Below are 24,528 nucleotides of genomic sequence, written 5' to 3'. Positions count from 1 at the left end.
TAATGGGAAAATATCTGAAAAAGTAAATATGTGTGTGCTTAGTCACTCAGTCATGTCTGACTCTTTGCAACCCCATGGACTGTAGCCTGCCAGGCTCCTCTGTCCATGGGATTCTCTAGGCAAGAATACTGAAGATTGCTGCCATCTCCTTCTCCAATATATGTGTATAGATAGATAGATAGATATTTTTTAAAAGACAGTGTTACTGAAGAATAATACAAGTAAAGAACAACTGTATGTTCCCAATAAAAATCGTTGAAAAGAATACTAATTCAAATAGACACTGAACCCCAGATGAACTAAATGAAGTCTGCAGCACATTTGAACAGTCAGCGGGCACTGGCTCATGCCACCTATTTCCCAGTGATGTGGTCACTTACTCTGTGTGAATAGGATCAAAAAAGGGGCGAGGGGCAATGCCAAACCACACAGACATGTTTACATAAATACAAATTAGCTGATCACCGAGGTTAGAACAAAACAGAACTCTTCCAAAGAAAAACTGATTCCATTTTTCTACTACAGAAAGTCTAAAAGGAATTCAATGAATTTTTAGACTAAAATAATCAAATGTTTTAGAGTCATTGGCTTACCTCTTGGCAAGAGGCATTACTACAGTAGCCTAGAAGTGTAATGGATCTCTCCAAACACTTAACTAAATCCTCATGTAGAATATAGTTGATTAAGTATAGAATGAATAACAATAACTAACAGAGGTCACCCAGAGCATGTAGGTTAATCAGAAGACTACCCAATGTTTCTGTATTATGGCTAATAAATAGGAATATCTGAGCTCTGGATGAATAATATTTTCAAAAAGGCATTAAAATAATAGTATGCAAAGCAGCTTCATAAAATTTAATATGTATTCTACAAAAAGTGGTGAAATTTTTTTATTTGAAAACCAAACTGATGAAGAAGGAAAGATTAAAGGATTCAACTTGGTTTTCAAATAAAGTTGATTTCCAGACATCCTTTTTAATTCTCCAATTCAACCACATATTTCATCCCTAAATACCTAAGTATGAAAACTCTGAAGGATGCTGATATTTTTGGCTTACCAACTTTTGTGATGTTCTTTTTTTTTTTTCTCCAATAAACTTGTAAATATTCTCAATCAAAACAGAAAGATCTGTCATAAGACTTTACAGAGGGGAAAAAATGCTTTAGAAAAGTTTGGTAAAATCAAGAAATAGATTGAATACTTATAATACTTATTTCTAACTATCTTCATGAATCGAAGAAGCAAAGCAATGTTCTTTTTTCCCCATCAATGTATCTGGAAGTCAAGACTTTTCTTATAAAACACAAAACCACACACAAAAGAATACTTTACAAGAAACCTATTTAAAAATTTTTTACTTTTATCTACACATGATACTGGGGACATTAAAGATCTTGAGAAAAGCCAAGGAGCAGTTCAAAAACTGAAACTTTCAAACACTATTACTCTACATAATCTTTTCTTATAGGCACCATCTTTACCTTCAACGCTCAGAATAATATTGTCTATTTGCAACTATATCAATGAAGCTAGTTAGTTGTTGGGAAAACTAGTCAGATTGAATCCCATCAAATAATTTTAAACAACAACACAAAAACATTTGTCTACATTTGTAAATTATACAACATGTTAGAGAGAAAAACACATTAATCCAAATACTGTGTCATGAATTCATTAATTTCCCTACAATCCATATTGAACCTAAATGTATACCTCTTTGCTTTTGTCAGCTCATTCAAGTGAAAAAAGGGAGACAATGTTTAAAATATTAAAGAGTTTTGAAGATACATGTAATGTAAATATTTATGACTGTTGAGAAGCAAACATACCATTATTCCTTTCCTCCAAAGTATACTGTTTTCTACATTTGACTTAATCACCCAATGCTACTTACTATGAAAAATTAAAAACACAAGTTTATCAACCATTCTTACACTGAAACTCAACAAAGAAAAAGAATGCCTGTTCTTTATTAGACAATATGAAGTGAACTCAGAGTTCCCACTAAGGTTCATAGTGCACAACTAACTAATTACAAGGCTAAAAGTTTCATGAGGTTCACCCCAGGTATCACAAGTTGAAATTCCAGGCCTCTGTGTCATTCTCTGAAACATCTGCAACAGAATTTAACATTCTTGATAAATGAGATAAGTGAAAGTATTTACCTAATTAGATTTTAAAGCATATTTATTAACCCATACAACAAATACTAAATTGAAAAGTTTTACATCCAAAGCCAACATGGAAACATGCAATGGAACTTAACATTGACTTTCGAAATTGATGCCTTCAATACAGTTAACTTAATGCAACTTTCAACATACTTTTTAGGATATTTGACTTAATTAATATAAGCCCAGACTAAAAAAAAAAAAAAAATTAACTCATAAAATAAAGCCTTTCCATCACTTTAAGGTAAGAGTGATATGTGCCTTCTTAACACTGATTTCCCCCCAGCTTTGTTCTTATATTCTACAGATTCCAAAATACAATACACAACTATGCATATCTGTGTATACATATACATAATCCAGTGCAGAAAAGCATCTGATTCTATGTTTATCCAGAGTAATCTCTTTTGGTTTCCATCCTGCCAAACCACTTCTGTTGTGTCCAGCAGGGCAATGACAACACACACCTTCTTGTTATTATTTATGTATGGAGGGCCAAACCAAATGTCTGGGTGGGTCTCCGAAGACCTAAAATGGGTAGGTTTTTTTTCATCCACAGGACCCAATTACATTTAAATAAATCAACTCCTAGTGAAAGTTTGGCTCCAACAGAAAATACCAGGCAACCACAGACACTGAAATTAAATCACAGTCCTAAGTCTAGAAGCCACCAACATATTGTTAAAAATAGCCTTTATTTCATCTCCATATACATATACAGGCAAATAATGCACATTAGTAATGAGAAGAAATGGTCCATTTTATTCCAGAGGGTGTAGCCTTCACAACTATTTCCTAACCTGTGAAAGTTTTCCATCTTAGGCTAAGCATGTGAAAACAGAGGCTGTTCTAAGGATGCCTCTGCCGCAGAGGCAGAAAAACAACTGTCATGAGCTGCTTAGGCTTTAAATGGATGAGTCCTACTGGTTGGTCCTGGAGTGGCAGGGACTTGACAAATGTGGGAAAGTCCTCAGCTGTAAGATGGGGGCTGAGGTTGTGGGCTCCTGGTCAATTGAAAGGTTGCATTAAATGTAAATTATAGGACTCTTCCTTAGATATATACTCCTTTCAACCAGGTGGAAGGCAACCACTGTCGTGCTCATTCAGAGATGGCCTGGTGAGGGCTTCCTAGCTGGGAGAGGAAGCCGGGCAGCCAGGAACAATTATAATCTCCATCTCTGAAAGACGGAAAGGAAGGAAGGAAATATTTTTATATAAAACCATATTAAATTTCCTTTTTAACATGCCTCTATGTATTTCTCCTTCCAATTTATATGAAAAAGTATTAGTTTTAAAACTACAGCAGAACTGGCAGTAAATATCACAGGAACAATTGTTCTTTTATTAAATATTTATTGAAATAAATTCCTGTGCTTTCTCATTTTTCTTCTCTGGTTCCAATATTTATTTACAGCTGATTATTAACATCTGCCAGTATAACCGTTTCATCCATACAGAAGCCGAAGGGTAAAAAAGTCGCACACACCCTTCTAACGTGACCTGTAGTTAGACAGAAAACAGTTTTCCCAGTCACTGCTTGGCTTCCTGTCTGTGACCTCTGAAAAGCATTGGAGGCCGGGGTTAATGGCCTTTCCAATCTCTGTGATAAGAATTCATTTTGTTCTATTACCAGCAGTTATCTGAGGAGCCTGCTGCATCACTTCAGCAGGGTTCAATCAATGAGGGGACCTAATGAAGTAACCAGCTGTAGCTCTATTTCCCTGGCCAGCTCTATCAGACAAATAAGAGCTATCAGTCACATCTTCAGGCTGATCCCAGACACAGCATCTTCACAGGCTGAACTCGTATGCATATGAACTAATGATACCCCTACCACTTTCGTGCAGTCGTCTCTTTTGATATAGCTTCCCTGACACTGAAAATGGAATGGGATGAGTTCTGAGATGTCGTAGTAAGAGGACAATAATGCAAGAAGAACGGCGGGTTTGCAGAACAGTGGAAAGAGTTTACTCTAAGAGTTTAAAGTTAAAATTAGCATTACAAAGGAAACTTTCCATCAGCTACCCCTTGAATATTTCCACTTTAGGTTGGCAATTTTTAATCTTCCCAAAGGGAGGAGGATGAAAAATCATTATTTTCATTTTTATTGGTATTAAAAATCTAATATCAGGACTTGCATTTTGACTAAGCCTTCAGAACCAAAATACAATTAGGCTGTATTTTTACTTTGGTCAAATATCAGTCAGTGTAACACCATAAGTTAATTTAGGGCTATTTCATGTTGGTTGATATCAGTAAACCCAGATAGAGAAAACTGTATGCTACAGTAAAACTCTATTCTTAATTTTATATTTTTTAATGTTTAAATTATTAGTTTCATTCATCTCTAATTCAAAAGAGCAACTGTTTGTTAATAAGTGCTATTTTCACACATGGAGGTTTCAGAAAGGAAAAAAATCACAGCTTTGCACCTATTAGTAGCCTCATAAATGTATGAGATGGTTATTAGGAGTCCTGTTCAAAACGAACCCCTTTATGGAAAGGGGTGCTGACGATGGTTCTACAGCTTTTAGACTATTTCTCTCAGGCAATCACTGCTTGGCTTATAGGAAGCTATGAATAGGACATTCATATTTGCTGATATGCTGAAAGCTACAAGTACCTTAGTTTACTTTATTAGGTTAATCAAGATGAAGTTCATGGAATACAATCTGTATTCTTTTAACTTGGCTTCTCTCTTTGTCAATTTGAAAGGAAAAAGAGCATGGCTATTTGTTGTTACGCTAAAGAGATGATTTCTGAGGGAAGTTATATCAGTTAAAAAGTACCTGCTAGCCTTGTGCTTAATAAACATGTTCACATAGACAAGAATATTTTATTTCATAGGAGATGATTTTTCTTCAAGTAATATTACTATGACATAAAATATATATGCTTATGTAAATTATTTATTTATGTGAATGTATTTATGTAATTTATTTATTATGTGAATATTTATGTATATATTTATTTATGACATTTTCTACATTTGTGTAGAAAGGGCCAATCAATATTTAAATGACTCACTGACTTAAAATTAACTTTCAATATTACTAATACATTATGATATTATAATATTAGCAATAATACTAATTATTATGACATATATTATGACTAATATGCTATGGTGCAGTCCCAAAGACTATCTCCAAATGTCTTTCAGTTTTTTATAGGTGTATAAAACTGCTTTCTTTTCAAACTGCAATCCCTGAGATACCTGAGTGATCTGGTTCTGATAACTACGATATCAGATAATTTTCTCATTTCAAACCTTTGAGATGTAAATGATAGATAAAGGTGCAGTAGAAAGTGGCTTAATGTAACAGAAAACACAATTGTGATATCTAGGAAAACAAGGGAAGGGTGTGTGTGTGTGTGTGTGTTTGTGTGTGTGTGAGGTGGGGAGGATTCCTGGAGTTGTAAGGATGTAAGTAAGGGTGAGAAAGACTGAACTATCTTTGCTGCATATGTAAACAGATAAGAATATGCCTAGCAGGCATTTTGGGAACATCTGTCAATTTTTTATAGAACATACTGATTGTGGGCTATTGATTGCATTTAAACAAAGTTGTTGCAAAAAAAAAAAAATCAGCTAACAATTCGTGTAGAAAGGCCAATCAATATTTAAATGACTCACTTTATTGATTTAAAATTAACTTTCAATTAAGAGATCCATAGGACTCTTAACTGCGACACTTATCCATTCAAGAGAAAATAAAGGTACATTTATTGATACACTTAAACAGCAGTGGCTGGTTTCCTATCGATTCAGTCATTTGCGCTGGGATTCGTTAGCGTCATCAGCCTTTAACTCGCTTACTAGGTCTTCGCGGTGTACAACACTGCAAGATGTAGGAATGCGCAAAACAACACAAAGAAAGGATAGAAATTTAAACAGAATTTAAAGATATAGGAAAAAGGTAAGTCAATCTTACACTTCCTTTTAAAATTGTTTCTTTTAGTGTGATGGAAGCAAGACTGTGTAGATGATGGGGCTGACTATTAGAAACAGAAGCCTTTTTTAAGGAGCTCTTTTTTCAAAGCCAGGGCTTTCGACATGGCACATTTTGTGTTGTGCAATTGTGTAAACGAAATCTTTGAACAATTGACTAGTAAAAGCTTTATTGGCTTCTATTGACTCACAAGATCACGAACTTGCATATCCTGTTTATATTATAATCAATGGCAGCTAAGCAAACAATTTATAGAATTTTTCAAAAGACAATAATTGCATTTCCCATTGGAAATACTGTCTATGTGTGTTTAAAGCCATATTTATTCAACAGTATTGCAAAGAAATCACACTAGACTGTGCTGTAGCTTTTGGACATTTTGCCAGTTATTATATTTGATCATTTTTATCAGGGTTTTCATGAAAATAAAGATATAAAAATCAAACTGTAATATAGAAAATGGACAAATACATTTAAAATGCATAGATCAAAACATTTATCCATGGATCTTAAAACCAGAATTATCCTTCTAATTTCTTTTGTATTTTTATTACCTCTGAAGGGGAATTCTGGATACGGAGGAGGGCACTGATTGTAAATCCTTTACTGCAATTTCTAATATTATATCAGAAAAACAAAACTGAATGGTCTCCACAGGGAATGGCATCTTAACGGAACTGAATCTTCAATAACCTTGATTGTAACATGTGTGGCAGTGTTACTCTTTTTCAGGAATTCAAAACGATAGGTGTTCTTTTTTGGTTTTGAAGACACCACATTGCCTCCAGTCCATTGATCTCTTTCTCACCGCCTTCACTGTGCAAAACTATCTGTACCAGAAAGAAGCTGTCTCGAACAGAACCCCCAACTTATTCACTGACAGATAATTCCTGGTAAGAGAGACAGAACAGCCAATCTAACTCCACTTGTACAGAACTGAATTTTAATTACATTTACACCTGTCATCTTCATTCTCTGATAATATCCACTATGTTTACAAAAGATGTTTACAGTCATTTCAAAGACCAGCCCGTAGTTCTTTCTCTGGGTACCAAGTCTAGAGTAGTTATACTTCACCAATTCTATCTTTAGATTTGCTCTGAACTTGTAGGAAATATTGGGAATGGATAAAAATGAAATAGAGATGCAAAAGCTCAAAGACAAAAACAAAACAAATCCCTCCTCAAGTAGTTTAACCACATAATACCAGTGTAGCATAATTTGTCACATATTATACAGTAACACTTACTAAAAAGTGCATGATGTCATTATTCCAACTAGAAATCAGATGATGATACTAATTAAGTGATAGCAGGTGGCAGAGGGGGTCCGTCAAGGTCCTCTCTGATCTGCAGAGAGAGATGTGTGCTTCTCTGTCTAAACACCCAGGAGTAGTAACAATTGGCTTAAGCACTATTCAGTCCCAAGGTGCCCCGAATAGGGGATTCGCTTTGATTTAACACTTCCTTATCACATCAAAGAGGTGAAAAAGGCATCTGTATGGATTGGCTTGCAAGGGGGAAAAAAAAAAGGTTTGTCTTTAACCTCAGTATGGAAACTGTCTTTAAGAACTCTGGGGGTACTTGGAAATGACCCTCAAAACAGATATTTTAAGATTCAAACCCTAAGTCCATGTAACAAAAATTATTAAAAGTTCACTTCTTTCCAACTCTTGAAAGCTACAAACTGCCAATTATAGGATGATAAAGGAAGTCTAGAATTAACCCAAATTTCTTTTTGGTGGATGTAACTGAAATGTCTGCTCCATTCTATAAAATAAATGATCACCTCAGCCAGCTTTACATCTCCTAAAAATGGCTTGCTAAGATTTTTTTTTTTTCTTTTTGTCACTAATCCTATTTTCTCTATAGCCAAGCTCGCAGAATATACCATTCTTACAGTAGGCACTGGGGGATATGGACTATTTCCGTGAAAATAACACTGAGTCTGCACTTATATATATATATATATATATATATATAGTTCACTGATCATACCTCAGGAATTCCATAGGGCCATCTCATTCTTCCGCTACATTCACTTGTTATCATCTTAATGACATAAGACATTAAATGGTGTGGAGCCAGGAATCTTGTCTTTCGGATGATCACACTATGTGTTATTTGAATGGGATGTTGTAATTTAACAGTGATAGAAAAGATCTGCTTGAAGATGATGAGCCATGCTGGGTGAATCATGAGAGAGCGCAGACAACATATGCCTAAAAGGCAAACCAAGTGGTTCCTATAAATGATGGAAAATGAGTGTTATCTAATTTCTGAAATTCTCTTATCCAGCTTGATCTGCCTCTGTGCTGCTTGTTTCAGGATCATTATTGTGTTTTTTTACAACAGATCAAAGACATGGTTGATAAGACTTGATTCTAGATAAATTTGTTACATTTTCAGTTATCTTACAATATATGAAACCTCACAGCATGCTTAGTTTATTTAAACCTTTTCTTTCCCCCCTAAAGGCTTACTGACACCATCATTTCAGAAAGGTTTCATATCACTTTACCCAAATCATGGCTAAGACGGACACAAATAATTACAGGAATTAGTGCTACAGGGTGTAAAATTGTTCTCTTGTAGTAGAGGTGCATTCATTTCATTCTGGAATTCCCTGCTGAGAAATGATGTGTGCAAACTATCTAAGGACACTGTAATCCTCTGATTTTTTTTTTTAAAGAGTAAAGTTGCATGTAATCTTTGACTAGAGAAAAAAAGTGTTAGCGATGTTCATACAGAGGACAAATGTCAAGAATCCTCTGCTGAACTCAAATAATAATTCTAGTTTAATATAAAAAAAAAGCCAGAAATTTAGAAAAATCACTTATTTCTACCTTCACGGAGGTAAACTTAATAGACTTAACAGTATCAAAAACAGAATGGCTATTTGTCTTCAGTGACTAATGAAATAGGTAGTCTTTCATGATCTGAGTTCCTTTAGACATTTTCATGTATATATCCTTTACAACGTCCTCATTTTCCATATTATAACCAGAATGAATGTCCCTTAAAAAAGTCAGTAACTACTATCTGTAAAATATGGGAAACAAACATGGTCACGTACCATATGCCATTTGACTATCTGTGAGACATGGAACAATGGTAAGTTACATCACCTAGCAGGTTACAGGCGGGATTTTGAACTTCTTGTTCAAGAACAGAAAATCAGGGGCATCAGGCCCCAGGTCCTCTTTCTTACCCTGGCATGCCACTGATTAGTTCAGCCTTAGTCGACCAGAAATCCTTAATCTTCTCTTTTTAATATTGAAGAGGTAACTTCCTTTCACCTGCGTGCGGAGCCTGCCTTTTCATCAAAGCTCGGGAGATTCCAGCCACAAAAATCAATGTATGCATGTTCAGAGCAGTTTTCAGGGTTTTGTAAGACAAATCTCTCAAATGGGGGCGAGTTTCATGCTATTGAGCTGGGCTTCGATCCGACCATGGGAGCGAACAGTACACCAACAGCTCACTTTCCTGGGCTCCAGCAGCAGGGCGGGGGCGGGGAGCAGTCTCCACCAGGAACACAGCTGTGGAATTTCTCCCTGACCTCTCACCTCCCCTAATCCGACTTTAAACCTGGCAGTGGACTGGTTAAATAAATAAATATTTAAAGGTAACCCCAAATCAACAAACATAATTAATTTCTCTTTTCCATGTTAATAAACGACACTTAGAGAAGTTTTTCTGCCGCTGGAGTGCTTCTGCAAAGCCAGGGCCAATTTCTGGAGACTCAGGTTTCCTTTTTAAAGGCGTATATTTGAAAAAGCCAAGGAAAATGTTCATTTTTTTTTTTTTCCTTTGCTTCAGGAAATGGATTTGTCTATTGAGTCAAGAAGGGCAATTTGTTTTAAATGGAAGTATTTCTTTCCTAGTATTTATGTTACTCACTAAAAGCTTTGATTCCTTAATAGTTTAGGCATCCTATCTTTCAAAAATATTCAACAGATATATTTTAGCTATATTTTAGTTATTCGAGTTTCTCTCTTATTAGAAATCTGAAAGTTATGAAATAGATATTGCCATATATCGTTTTTGAATTACAATTAAAATGATTCCTTTAAATCTGGGGCATTATGTTACATTCAACTCTCAGGGCAAAACTTTTGACTGTATTACCTATGTTGCTTCTATTAGTTTCATAACTTCCCAAATTACCTGATGTTAAATCAATCATGACTTTACACAACTACAGCCTTCCTTTCATGAAATATTTTATCCTGGCATGAATAAGGCATTTGAATATTTTCTAATATTTTGGAAACATTAAAGGGAAACCATCTCAGATTCTTCATTTCATTCTGAGATGAGTATTTTTTCAGACATTTATAAAAAAAAAAGAAACTACTGGACTTAGTACAAAAATTCTGAATCTGAAATGATGATCAAATATTACAATAGAACTATTTCTGAATCAGGTGTAAATCAATTTTGCATGATAATGTAGATGTAAAATATACAGTGTTCTTTACTTCTTCATACAAATGGCTTACTATATTTTCATTGGTAGGTTGTCAAAATGAGTTTTTAAAATGAAATGAAATGTAATGAGACAAAGATGATTCTAATGATTTGGGGTATATATTTATAGGAGACTTGTTTATTTTTTTTATATTGAGTACAAATTCTGAATTTGCAGCATATTTTAAATCAAACATCTCCTAAATTTAAAAAAAAAAAAAACAAGTATACAATCATTAGAGCTTTTTTATACTTTCTTAGCAGCAACCCAGCTGAGGAGAGATATACTCTGAGCATTTTCATAACATTACTTACTCTGTTATCAAGTCACCTCTGGACCATGATTCACACTTCTTAAAAAAAAAGTCCTATTTGGGGCCCAACTAGGAATAATTACTATAAATAACTTTCAAAGTATAGTTACCTTAGTTGTACAACTTCTTATTATTGTATAAGGATAAATATTAAAGCCCTGCCTAGATTACTTAAAAAATTTAATACTAATTTTCAAACATGAAATGAATTGTTTAATATACCATGTGATCCTTCCCACTTCACTCCACTGCTTGAATACACACACACACACACACACACGCACTCATGTGGACATGCACATTGTTTCATCTTCTTCCAAAAGTCTGAATTTTTGTTTCAGTACCTCATAGAGGAATCTCCCTTGTTCATAAATAATTTAAAGTAATTTGTGCCTTTACAGTTAAATGGATATTGCTAACTTTTAATCAACAGCTCAAGTGTGCTGGCAGGGATTAGTGAAAAAAAAAAAAGAAAGAGTGCTATCATAGAAAGTAATCACACTTTTTGGTTTCAGAGCCACTGAAAGGATACAAAAGCCTTGTTTGGCCCTGCCCTGGGGTCTGGGACCTCAAATCTAAATAAGTACCAGCAGACACAAAAATTTTCTCATTATTTTCTCATATCTAAAAAAGGTATTTACCTCCCAATGTGAATGTACTAATAGGTTTGTAGGGAATGTAGTTTCATTCTTACATTTCTTTGGAAAATATTATTTTTACTCTCAAGAAATAAATCTCTAAAAGTGGCTGTCCCTATGGTATAAAAATAATTCTGAACCCTAAAGCTGATAATCTTGAATTCAACATACTGTGAAAGACCTCTGTGTACACACAGTGATGAACTCTGTGACCATTTGGTTTAATCCCAAACTTGGTAAAGTTATGTTTTCTAACTCAAAGACACATTTCATACTATATCATATAGAGGATGCCCCAGTTAAGCCATACTTCTTTACTGGCAGAACTTCAAATGTCATCTTGAGTTTCACAAAACACACTTTCTTTTCCAAAGTAATTAGCTAAGGCAGAGTGTGTGTGGCAATTAAAAACCACTTGCTTGCAGAAGCTTGTAGGCATTATGTAATTTTTTTATGCTACAAGTACATATGTGTATTCTTGCCTCTAGCTTAAATACAGTGAGTGTTGTAGCTGGTTGCACAGGAATTGTCTCAAGAACATTAAAGCAAGCCAAACACGATTGTATTCCAACGAAAATTGCTCTCTTTATACCGTGTATTGAAACTTGATAACTGTTGGTTATAAAATTCCTTTGATTTTCTGTAGGTAATAAAATACTTTGGCAATTACTATTGACAGTTCTTGATAATCTTGAAGGCTGCCTTGCCTGCAGAAGATGAGTGTTACAAATCACTCCACTGAAAGAGGGAAGAACAGCAGCAGGCAGCAGACAGGTTTCAATTTCACAATGCTGATTATCTCATTCTCGATTCTATGCATGCCTAAATCTGAGAATCCCTCAAGCAGCTATATGGACTTCTACTTTTAAAATGCCTATTACGCTTTCATACTTTCTCCTGCTTCCTGAAGAGTGCCATTTCGCCAAGCTTAAATAGCAGAAAATTGCACTGCTTTTCCTCTGCCCATCTCCTCAATCTCTATTAACCTGAACAAGAACAAAGGAGTATGATGGTCCGGCTCTAGGTGGAGAAATAGGTTGGAAGTTGTTTTTCATTTACGGCCACGCATATTTTTGCTTCATCAATTCATTCTCAACAATAACCGGCTTTTAATGCCTCAGCAAATGACGACCTGTGCGATATGTTTTTTCCCCCCAGTATATAAACGTGTCAGTCCTTGTTCCATCAGTGTGAGTACACTCACATGCAGGCTTCCACACACACCGACATTTTATGTGCCACAACCCCAAATGAAAGTGCGTGTTTATTAGGACAGGTCTTGATTTAAATAGAAGTGATGAAAATAAAGCTTGGCCCAAAATGGAATTCTTTCTATTTTGGTTTGAAGGGAACAATAGGCTGGGAACAGAAAAGAAGAGCTTTGAAGCACCTGGTTCTAATGCTTGCAGTAGGCCTTTATTAGATGTCATAAACAGAATGATGCATTCCTCGATGAAGGACTTACAGCCCACAAAAGTGGAGGTAAAATGGAGGACAAAGAGTCCTGCTAAAACAATATGGTTAAATGGTCCCTTTCAATCAAACACTATTTATTAAAGGCAGAAATCTTAATAACCTTATGGAGATGTGCTCAGTCTTCTAATTTTATACACGACTGCCCTTCCTTTTCCAAGCTAAACCTTTCCACTGGATTTGAACCCTGAATGACATCTTGCAGGGGGACCACCGGAAGTCAGCTCGCTAATTGACAAACATGCTGTGAGAGAAAGGAGACATCTCAGTATTTTAATTTTGTTCAAGGAAAATTAGAAGGCTCAGGGACCCCTCTCCGGACTCAGTGGAGTTAGACATTCCTGTGAGCTGCCCAGCCAGAGGACCACAAAGGTAATTTCGGCCATCGGAAACTGTTTTAAAATCAGGTCTGTTTTGCATTTAAAAAGATAAAAGAATGTTTTCTAAAATGACAATTGCTGGTTGGCCATCGATTCAGAGCTTTAATCTCATAGCCGGCTCAAATTTCCCATTATGTCTCACCGAGGCTTAGAAGGCTCGAGAGGCCAAACTATGGCCTCCGACAAAAGTGGAGGGGGGGTTGCAGCATTAAGAAACACAGCTGTTGCTCGCAAACTGCAAATGTTAGAATAACTCACTGCTTGTTTTTTCCTTGCTGCTAATAAAAACTTAAAGTGTTTTGCATGCTTTCTATAAACAGTGCACTTAAGTTTTATAATCGAGTACATCTTATTAAGCGTGAAGTCTGCTGATACTTAAATTATTCATAACGTGGTCCAGACTGATTAAGATTGGCTTGTTAAGGAGCACGAGAAGCAATTAAACTGACAAGGCAGTGCGGCCTTGATGTATACATTTATTATCACAAGAATACCCAAAGTGAATGCCCTTATTAAGCAATGAATTTCACCTCACTGGCCTTCCACCACGGCTGCCACGGGCAGGGAGAGCGAGGAACAACATGTCAAAAGCTAACTCTGAGGAAATGCCTATCTTCAAGTGAAACCGATTTTGTAATGAACCTTTCAGTTGGCTCCTGAGGTAATAAATCCTGACTGGTGCATTAATTACTTGATAACATCCCATCAAAATGCAAATGCTGCACTTGAGCCATAGGAATGGCTCACTGGCTGGTAACTCTTCAGGGTGGACATAAATTGTCTGTTTTCTCTTATCAAACAGGGCGTTTATTTCCATCTTGCTGGGGTGAATGTCACTCCTGCCCCCCTCAGCCCCTCTGTGGCCTGACACCATCATTTGCGGAGGACTGTCAACATCCTAATGGTGCGACTCTTTCACTTGGTACCTTTCTGGAGAAGCTGCCCCTCCCCCAGCCCCTTGGACCCTCCCTGCCACACACACACACACACACACACACTCTCTCTCTCTCTCTGAAGGAATCCAAGGTGTCAAGGACAAACAGCATCAGCGTTACAAAGCATAACCTCCACCTCTACAACACACTAGTCTGTCTCTTATTTTTTCTGCTTGAGCTAACACACCAAACCAGGAATTTCATTTCTTGCAATGATCGTGCGAAAACTAGATGAACCCTGGATGTCCAGAAGCAGTGTGTCTACTTAGGAAGTTCCCAGACAAGGCCAGGGCTTCCCAGGTGGCATAGTGGTTAAGAATCCACCTGCCAGTTCAGGAGATGCAGGGAACGTGGGTTCTATCCCTAGGTTGGGAAGACTTCCTGGAGGAGAAAATGGCAACCCGATCCAGTATTCTTGCCTGGAAAATTCCATGGACAGAGGAGCCTGGCGGACTACAGTCCACGGGATTACAAAGATTGAGCGACTGAGCACACAGCACACACCGAGCAAGACCAGAAAACGTTTCTTGCACCGACTCGCACCACGACAACGAAGCATTTCTAGGTGGTGTTTTCATATTTCCCCCAAATAATCAATACTTCATTAAAGAAACAGAAATGCTCCACTCTAGGCCTAAGAGATAGAGAAATAAGAGCGACGAGTCAAAACCAGGCTTAATAAACATTTGACAATGTGTGAGAGAGGATCCTGTTCCTGAGTGTTCTCTTAGCCTAGCAAAACAGATTTATTTAGTTATGGAAACTGTTTCCACAATGAATGTTAATAAGGATTTGTGTTTTCTATTGGCTCCTTCGAAATTCTCCTCTCCATCAATAGGTCTGACGCTCCCACCTGGGTCAACATGCCTCCCAGTAGTGTTTATTTGTCTCGAAGGCTCGGTGAAAATCCTTAATTCAGGTTACTAGGCAACCCTACAGGTGAGAAAATATAATGTTTGGCTGACTCCATTTTTGAATGCACACGGTGGCCTAATGCCTTCAAAATAGACTGCAAAGCATGTGCTGATCATTCTCGGCTACATTCTCTAAAGGCGAGGTCAGAAGAAAATTAATTGATGCTGAAAATAATGACAGGAGGAGAGGCACCACTGAGACTTGGTGTGACTGGCATGTGATAATGTTAGCAAGAATCTCAGCATGTGACTGGACAGTGTGATGAAAAATATACCCTGTGCGAGAGAAAAACAAGTTACAAAACTTAATTAGTTTTTGACACTTCTTCATAAGTTATTATCTTTTCATTTGGAACATTGCCTTGGGACATCAATATACAAGAAAAAATGAAACATTCTTATTGTAAATATGAAAGAAAGATGACTTTATACTGGGCCTCTCCTCTTTACATGTCCTTTTGAATAAACAAAATATCCTTTGCAGGCGAAAGGATATCTGAGGGTAGATGATGCAAATGTTTCTGCTCTGAGCTTGACACCGTCTGAGTCGATGTATGATTCCATTACGATGGATTATGCAATTTTGATGTGAAAAAAAGAAGGTGGCATCCGAATTAAATGTGGTCAAAATAAGGCTCTTAGATGGGAAGTCGTCAAATTATATCCCTGCTTGCAATAATGCTTCCTGTACAGCAAATGTATTTTTAATTCCTTTCCACTAAGGTTTATACCTAGAAGTAATTCACACTGATTACTAAATAACCCTTGTGAGTTGCTTTGTCTTTTGAATTTTAAAAAATACACTTGCCGTGAGCAATGAATTTCATAAACCAGCAGCTCTCATGCTTGATGAATCATTCTTATTTTATGCAGTGCTGTGTGATAGAGAACGGAGATAAAATATTCTATCCACAAGCTATTCGGTACAATTTATCATCAGCGGCTCACTAGCCCAGTGATAATACCTGGCTTGCAGATTGTAATGATCAGATTCTGTTTTTATTTCAAACAGGAGCAATTCTGAATACCAGAGTTTTTAATTTACATACATTAGTGAGGTTCAAATATGGCAATAGCTACAAGCAAATTCACTTGCAAACTGAATGCTCGCCTTGCATAATGGGTTCCCTTTAGCAATTATTCACCAGTGAAGTACCAAGATAAAAATGAAAACAAAGAGAAAAAGGAAAATCATGATATGTACACCATCGTGTGGACTAGGATAATTACTGAACCACAGTGAAGGTCACGTTTATATCTGTTTTAGTAATGATTTCATGTACCCTTCTTCTGTATTGAATTCCTAATGCAATCTTCTTTCCATTTTATGGCACCGTCGTCTCTTTTATCTGTAAGTTTTTTTAAAGCTTCAATGCTAGCTTCCTATCATACAAAAATGGCAACGCCATTATTAATAGAGATTATTACTGATGATATTTTAAATGATAAAATATGGAAACATCTGCTAAACACAGTAATCACACATGCACACGCACAACTCCACAAATATACCAAGCCAACATTTAGTAAAACCGACAGGCTTATAATAAAATACCTCTTATGGTTACATCACTTTTACACTGACCACAGTATTGAGCTTGAATTCCCAGCAGCATCATTACTAGACATTTTCTGCCACCTTTCTAAATCTGAAAAGCTTCCTACATTTAGTGAAGATTAGGTAATGCTACACCCAATCAATAGCAGCTATCAATTCCATACCTTGTTCAGCAGAACAAGCTGATCAAAGTAAAAAGGCTGACTAAATATTGTTTAAGACTAGGTGATTCTTAAAACTAATCTGTAGTTTTGAGAAAATATACTCTTCGCAGAGAGAAACAAATGCTAAGATGACAATATATACAATGAAACTGGCGCACCTGCCATCTTTATTCCATAATATTATGGAAAACCCAGTACTGAGTCCCCAGGGTAGAAGAGGAGCTTTATGTTTATTCGGCTTTTCCACAGTCTGGATCATTTATATCATGATCTTATGGTTATGTAAACGGAGTCTCATTTTAGGTTTGTCAGTGGTTTTCTAAAAATGCCTGTTTGATTATCAGAGATCAATACTATTCTAACGAAATCCTAACACTATTTCTGGGGGGAAAAAAAAGTCATTTCCAAATTCATGCATTAGGCCCAACAGAGTCAGTGTTCAATTTCTAGACCTGAGTAAACTGTGTAAAAATCACTGACACACCTCCTAGGACAAGCCATGTTCCCAAGACACAGAGGGATTGAGCAGATGACAAAAACAGTTGGTCTGGTTAATCTCTTGGTGCTGCCCCAAAGGTGGAGATGCCGTGGTCGGAGTGGTTTCTGGTTGCTGCCTCATGTAACAGTCCTAGATTTGGCCACTTTAAAAGAGAGGAGGCTCAATCCTTTTTTTCCCCACTGTTATCAAGATGCAGTCACACATTGTCTATTCATGGAAAATACTAGCTTTTATTAGAATCACTCAGTGAACCAGTGCAAGGAGTCGTAAGAATATGGGTAGGAAGAGAAATCAGAAAATGGGGGGAGAAAAAAAAAAACAACCTGCTCTATATTTATAATGCTTTACAGTGTGGTGAAATAGTCTGCTCTTTCCCTTCCTAGTTACGGAAACATTATCAGTAGGAGCGGCAGTAACTCTTCTTTGAAAAGTTACATCGGACACTTTAGGTTTGCAGACCTACCCAGGGTTCTGGTTTTGAAACTCTCCAGGGTAGTGTGGTTAGACAATTACAGCTGGCACTCATTCTTCCAGGCAGCACTCAGCCACTGAAGGATGAGGGTGTATTTGTTTAACCAGTGCTGCTGCTCATCCTTGTCAGCCCAAAGCGCAGCTGAAGGCATGGGGGTCGTGGGAATTCAGAATGCAAGACAAAGCTGGCCATGTCCCTATCGGATGATATATCTATAATGAAGGATCAAAAATACAGATTTTATTGTTACACTAGAGAGTTTCCCCTAATGTGAACTTCCTCAAAGTTATACTACAGTGTTGTTGTTCAGTCGCTCAGTTGTGTCCAACTCTTTGAGACCCCATGGACTGTAGCACACCCGGCTTCCCTGTCCTTCACCGTCTCCTGGAGTTTTCTAAAACTCATGTCCATTGAGTCAGTGATGCCATCCAGCCATCTCATCCTCTGTCATCCCCTTCTCCTCCTGTCTTCAATACTATAGTGAAAAAACCCCAATTTGTATTAAGTATGTATTAAGTTGTTTAGTCGCTGAGTTGTATCCGACTCTTTGCAACCCCATGGACTCTAGCCCACCAGGCTCCTCTGTCCATGGGATTTCCCAGGCAAGAATACTGGAGCAGGTTGACACTTCCTACTCCAGGGGATCTTCCCAATCCAGGGATTGAACCCATGTCTCCTGTATCTGCTGCATTGGCAGGTGGATTCTTTACCACTGAACCACCCAGAAGCCCTGTATTAAGTATATTCACACATACACACACACACACACACACACATATAGATCAACTATGTCTTCTCTATGGTTAAATGATGTAATTTCTATAAATGTAACATGTATATAATATTCAATTATGTAATCTAAAGTGATGTAATTTCTATAAAATCTCTATAGTTTTCAAATTCATTTTCATTATGTCCTGATAAAATCTTTCCTCTCAAGTCAATTGATACGCTTGCCTATCCTACCTAACCTTTAAAATTTAGCCTTCCCTGACTTTGATAAGTCCACAGCATTTCCAAATATCCTCGGTGTAAGTTAGCATTTATCTCCATCTTCAAGCAATAAAAACCCTAGAGGACCTTTCCCAACCCACCACTCAATTCTTTGAAAGTGAAAGTGAAGTCGCTCAGTCGCGTCCGACTCTTTGCGACCCCGTGGACTACAGCCCACCAGGCTCCTCTGTCCATGGGATTCTCCAGGCAAGAATACTGGAGTGGGTTGCCATTTCCTTCTCCAGGGGATGTTCCTGACCCAGGGATCGAACCCAGGTCTCCCGCATGGCAAGCAGACGCTTTAACCTCTGAGCCACCAGGGAAGCCCTTTGAATCCTTCCTTTTCTAAAAGTTTCCATACGTGTGCTCAAAGACTTAGCCCTTAGTGTGTACTCCATAAAAATTGAACAAAAGGCTTTAAAACTAACAAAACAAACAAAAGTTAGATAACTTGTGATGAATTTGAATGGCAGTAACCCAGGGTGGATGGAGAAGGCAATGGCACCCCACTCCAGTACTCTTGCCTGGAAAATCCCATGGACAGAGGAGCCTGGTAGGCTGCAGTCCATGGGGTCGCTAGGAGTCGGACACGACTGAGCAACTTCACTTTCACTTTTCACTTTCATGCATTGGAGAAGGAAATGGCAACCCACTCCAGTGTTCTTGCCAAGAGAATCCCAGGGACGGGGGAGCCTGGTGGGCTCCCGTCTATGGGGTCACACAGAGTCGGACACGACTGAAGCAATTTAGCAGCAGCAGCAGCAGCAGCAACCCAGGGTGGGAGGGATGAATTAGAAGTTTGGAACTGTCACATACACACTGCTACTGTATTTAAAACAGATAACCAGCAAGGACCTACTGCTGTATAGTGCAGAGAGCTCTACTCAGTATCCTGTAATAACTTAAATGGGAAAGAATTTGAAAAAGAATAAATAACAGGTATCACTGAGTCACTCTGCTACACACCTGAAACTTGACACAACACTGTCAATCAACTATACTCCAATATAAAATCAAAAGTGTTATAAGAAGAACATGTCAATAATAAAAGCAGCTAATACATATTTTTTTTAAAAAGGCAGTAACCAGTACTTATTTAAATATTTGAATTAGAACTCCCCTAGTGCTCCAGTGGTTAACCACTCTGTGCTTCCAATGCAGGAAGCACGGGATTGATTCCTGGATGGGGAACTAAGCTCCCACATGCTGCATGGTGTGGCCAAAAAATTAAAAAAACCTTGAATTACTTTTGTTGTTAAGATTAAGAAGGCCTAACATTAACCATTCTTTTCTGTGGCAGCTACTTCTACTTTGTTCTACATTGTCAACTGAAAGGAAGAGTATACTTCGCAAACTCAGATTTTCACTAGTTTGCATGTAATGATTTGTTCTTCTGCTATCAGGTGAGATCACAGTGGGCGCTGCCCTCAACAGCTGGAATGCATCTTGAGTTCCGGTTTCCTCAGCGTTGAAGGCGCTGCTGATGTGACTGGGGGCGGGGGGTGAGGAGAAGGCAGCTCTGTACTTCAGTCTCTCCGCACAGGCTGATAGCTGGGCCAGTGACAGCAGGCTGGTGAAAATGTCTGTGGCGATGGGCTTCACCATGGGACAGCCTTGATTTGTCCATTAAAAAGGAAGAATGACAGAACAGCAATTCTCTCAGCTCTTTCCGTTTTAAAAAGATTGGAAGAAATTTGGTAAAATTGCTTTTTTGTTTGTTTGTTTATTACCCAATCACAGAAAATGTATTTCTAAAACACTCTCTCTAAGTAGAATTACTCATCTACATTTAATTCCGAGTGGATGGTTTTTGATACTTAGCTTACGCTAGAAATTTGGTTCAAAAAAAAGCTGGAGAGTGTTAAGACTAATGAGAAAGAACAATCATGGTCTCCTATAAAAACATTTTTCCCGTTTGATTTTATCATTTAGGGTGTAAGAGAGGAGTTTATTGATCTCATTGCTGCTCATGTGTTCTAAGGACCAAACTTTGTCATTTAACAACAGGGGTATACAACGCCATGCAGCAGGGGAAATCTGTGACCACATAGAAAGACTTCTCCAAAGTAAGAGCTGACTCATTGGAAAAGACCCTGATGCTGGGAAAGGTTAAGGGCAGGAGGAGAAGGGGGCAGGAGGTGATGAGATGGTTAGATAGAATTACTGATTCAATGGACATGAGTCTGAGCAAACTTTGGGAGATAGTGGAGGACAGAGGAGCCTGGCATGCTGCAGGCCATTGGGTCACAAAGAGTCAGACATGACTTAGCAACTAAACAACAAACATTTTCTTGGATTCTGTACACGAGAACCTCTTCTTACATATAAGAAGTATGGAAACGTCTTCTTAGAATAGCGTCCAACACAAAACTTGTCTACACAGCAAGAACCACAACAACAAAAAAAACTGTATTTTTTCAGTTGAGAATTTGAGAATATGTGTATTTATCCTTTATCACTGCAGAATATTCTAACCTTCTACCAAAATTATTCCCAACTCAAGAAATGATCATTAAGTATTAATAGAAGTACTTAAATTGTATCTTTCCATGCCAATTTCAGTCCCATGTAAATATTTATAACTCAGCCTTAAACATTGGAAATGCTGTGCTTCTAATAGAAGTAACAGCCATCACTATAATAGGGGATAAAGTTCTGTTAAAGTAAGAACACAAAATGCTTAAGACGCTAGTTGTGTTTATGACTTGGAAAAGAAGGTTCCAATGGGCATCAGGTCAAGTTTTCCTACCTAAGAGGATCAATTTTAAGTGGAGTGCATTAATTACTTCAACAGTGACTTTTAAAGAGCTTTCCTAATCAAAATAGTCTCACGTACTCCAAAGTATCACTACTATTTTTCTCTCTATTTATGGCTTTTCTTTGTCAAGTGTACAGTTAGTTGATACTTCAATAGTGATGATATTAACACTACCATCAAACTTATTGTTTAAAAAATAAAAAGTAAAGTAAAGAGAAGGAATAAGGAACAAAATGAAACTATTGGTCAATCTCTTTTTAAGACTTTTTACCTGGGAATTCTTAAGTCCGAAAAAGAATGGCAAATATATTGTCACCCTGCTTATTTAACTTATATGCAGAGTACATCATGAGAAACGCTGGACTGGAAGAAGCACAAGCTGGAATCAAGATTGCCTGGAGAAATATCAATAACCTCAGATATGCAGATGACACTACCCTTATGGCAGAAAGTGAAGAAGAACTAAAAAGCCTCTTGATGAAAGTGAAAGTGGAGAATGAAAAAGTTGGCTTAAAGCTCAACATTCAGAAAACGAAGATCATGGCATCTGGTCCCATCACTCCATGGGAAATAGATGGGGAAACTGTCAGACTTTATTTTGGGGGGCTCCAAAATCACTGCAGTGGTGACTGCAGCCATGAAATTAAAAGACGCTTACTCCTTGGAAGGAAAGTTATGACCAACCTAGATAGCATATTCAAAAGCAGAGACATTACTTTGCCAGCAAAGGTTCGTCTAGTCAAGGCTATGGTTTTTCCTGTGGTCATGTATGGATGTGAGAGTTGGACTGTGAAGAAGGCTGAGCGCCGAAGAATTGATGCTTTTGAACTGTGGTGTTGGAGAAGACTCTTGAGAGTCCCTTGGACTGCAAGGAGATCCAACCAGTCCATTCTGAAGGAGATCAGCCCTGGGATTTCTTTGGAAGGAATGATGCTAAAGCTGAAACTCCAGTACTTTGGCCACCTCATGCGAAGAGTTGACTCACTGGAAAAGACTCTGATGCTAGGAGGGACTGGGGGCAGGAGGAAAAGGGGACAACAGAGGATGAGATGGCTGGATGGCATCACTGACTCGATGGACCTGAGTCTGAGTGAACTCTGGGAGTTGGTGATGGACAGGGAGGACTGGCGTGCTGCGATTCATGGGGTTGCAAAGAGTTGGACACGACTGAGCAATGGAACTGAAATTAGTATATTAGGCTTTCTGGTCCTAGAAAAGGTGAGTAAATTGAAATCATTTTTACAGTGTCATGCCTCTGAAAGTTCATCTGTTGTAATTAGACAGGGCCCAAAGTGTTGTTGCCTGGAGAATCCCAGGGACGGGGGAGCCTGGTGGGCTGCCGTGTATGGGGTCGCACAGAGTCGGACACGACTGAAGTGACTTAGCAGCAGCAGCAGCAAAGCAAAAGTATATCTATTTCTTGAGTGAAAGTGAAAGTGTTAGTCACTCAGTCAAGTCTGACTCTTTGTGAACCCAGGGCTGTAGCCCACCAGGCTCCTCTGTCCATAGGATTCTAGAAGTAAGAATACTAGAGTGGGTTGCCATTTCCTCCTCCAGGGACTCTTCCTGACCCAGGGATTGAACCTGGACCTCCTGCATTGCAGGCAGATTCTTTACCCTCTGAGCCACCAGATTTCTTAAAACAAGTCTGTTTTGTAAAGATATGCACTTGTGGTGAAGACTTCACTCTGCTTACAAGTTAAAATCAAGTAGAGATTTATAATATCAAAATACTTCATGTCACTTTTAAAATCTGCCCTTGGAGTAAGAAAACGCTCTTTAAAAATGTATCCAACTTCACAAACACACAGGCACATATGGGATTTATCAGTACAATAATTTCAAGTCCATATATTTGAGAAAATCTATATGCCCCCCCCAGCCTTTTTCTTTTTTTTTTTAAAGCCATCTCTACTTCACCCCTAATCAAAGGCGGAACTGAACTGATCCTTGGTTGGTAACCATAATTTCTTCTCATTCTACGCTTCACATGAGGTGGAAGCAGCAGAATAATGCCCATTGTTATTGTATGGTTACAGTGCCCTGCAAGTCTGGACAAGTTATTAGGTCAGACACTAACTTCCTAAGTAGAAAAATGATGTGTTCTCCTTTGTCCTCTCTTCAGTAATGGCTGGAGTCAGTGCTAATTAAGGCCCCGCAGCAATGTTCTTCCAGAGAGGTCAGGGACTTCTTTCTGACACCTAAACAGTACTCAACTCAAAGGAACTGCTCCTAATCTGAAATGATGTGATGTAGAGCTGGCCTTTCAGATTCAGCGTATATTTAGAGGAAAATAACAGTTAATGGCAGGGGTGTCAAAAAAAAAAAAAGCAGATGGAGAAGCTAGAAGAAGTGTCACTCGGTGGCTAAGTTTACCTTCAATTCCTTACTCCGCTTACAGACCAGCAGACAATAGAGCCCTGGACACCTTGTTACGCCTTTCTTCCTCCTAAAATCTTGGGAAGAATTCTGCACCAGACACACCCTGGGGACAAATCACCTCTGATAAACCAAAGAACCGTTTGCTTAAGGACTATACTGTATGCTGGATCCTCTTTTCACCAAGAACCAGATCATCTTGTCCAAGGGTTTTCAGAGAGATTCAATCGTAATCTTTATTAGTGGTTGTATTCATAATGACACAAATCATAAATTCACATAAAGCGAACACTCTGTTAAATTTCTTATTGGGAGTAAGCCATGGTAGTAATTAATCTTGGAGTCCTTTTCTTTTGCCCCTGGAGGCACGGAACTTAACAAAATCAAATGATATTTAAGAGAAACCAAGATTTACTATCAGTGAGTTTTAATAGACATCTGCACTGATTACAAA

At 37.9% G+C, this 24,528-nt stretch overlaps 1 protein-coding gene and 1 long non-coding RNA gene across 8 annotated transcripts in view; both read right to left on the bottom strand.

The window, feature by feature from the left end:
- The window catches only part of ZFHX4 (zinc finger homeobox 4), a 182,317-nt gene that overhangs the window by 59,696 nt on the left and 98,093 nt on the right, over positions 1–24,528 (bottom strand). The window lies entirely within an intron of this gene.
- Positions 1,016–14,047, bottom strand: LOC129626832 (uncharacterized). 4 transcript variants are annotated; one of them, XR_008702234.1, is made up of 3 exons: positions 9,204–14,032; positions 8,126–8,372; positions 1,016–2,118 (listed from the first exon to the last, which is right to left on the bottom strand). It is a non-coding gene; the product is annotated as an uncharacterized LOC129626832 (long non-coding RNA). The 4 variants fall into 4 exon arrangements; XR_008702235.1 differs by having other exon boundaries at positions 1,018–2,118; positions 9,339–11,026; XR_008702233.1 differs by lacking the exon at positions 1,016–2,118 and adding an exon at positions 5,799–7,018 and having other exon boundaries at positions 8,126–14,047.

Source organism: Bubalus kerabau, chromosome 14 (genome assembly GCF_029407905.1).
Source record: "Bubalus kerabau isolate K-KA32 ecotype Philippines breed swamp buffalo chromosome 14, PCC_UOA_SB_1v2, whole genome shotgun sequence".
Taxonomy (NCBI): Eukaryota; Metazoa; Chordata; class Mammalia; order Artiodactyla; family Bovidae; genus Bubalus; species Bubalus kerabau.
The sequence above is the reverse complement of the archived record's forward strand: the minus strand, read 5'-3'. Positions and strand labels throughout refer to the sequence as shown.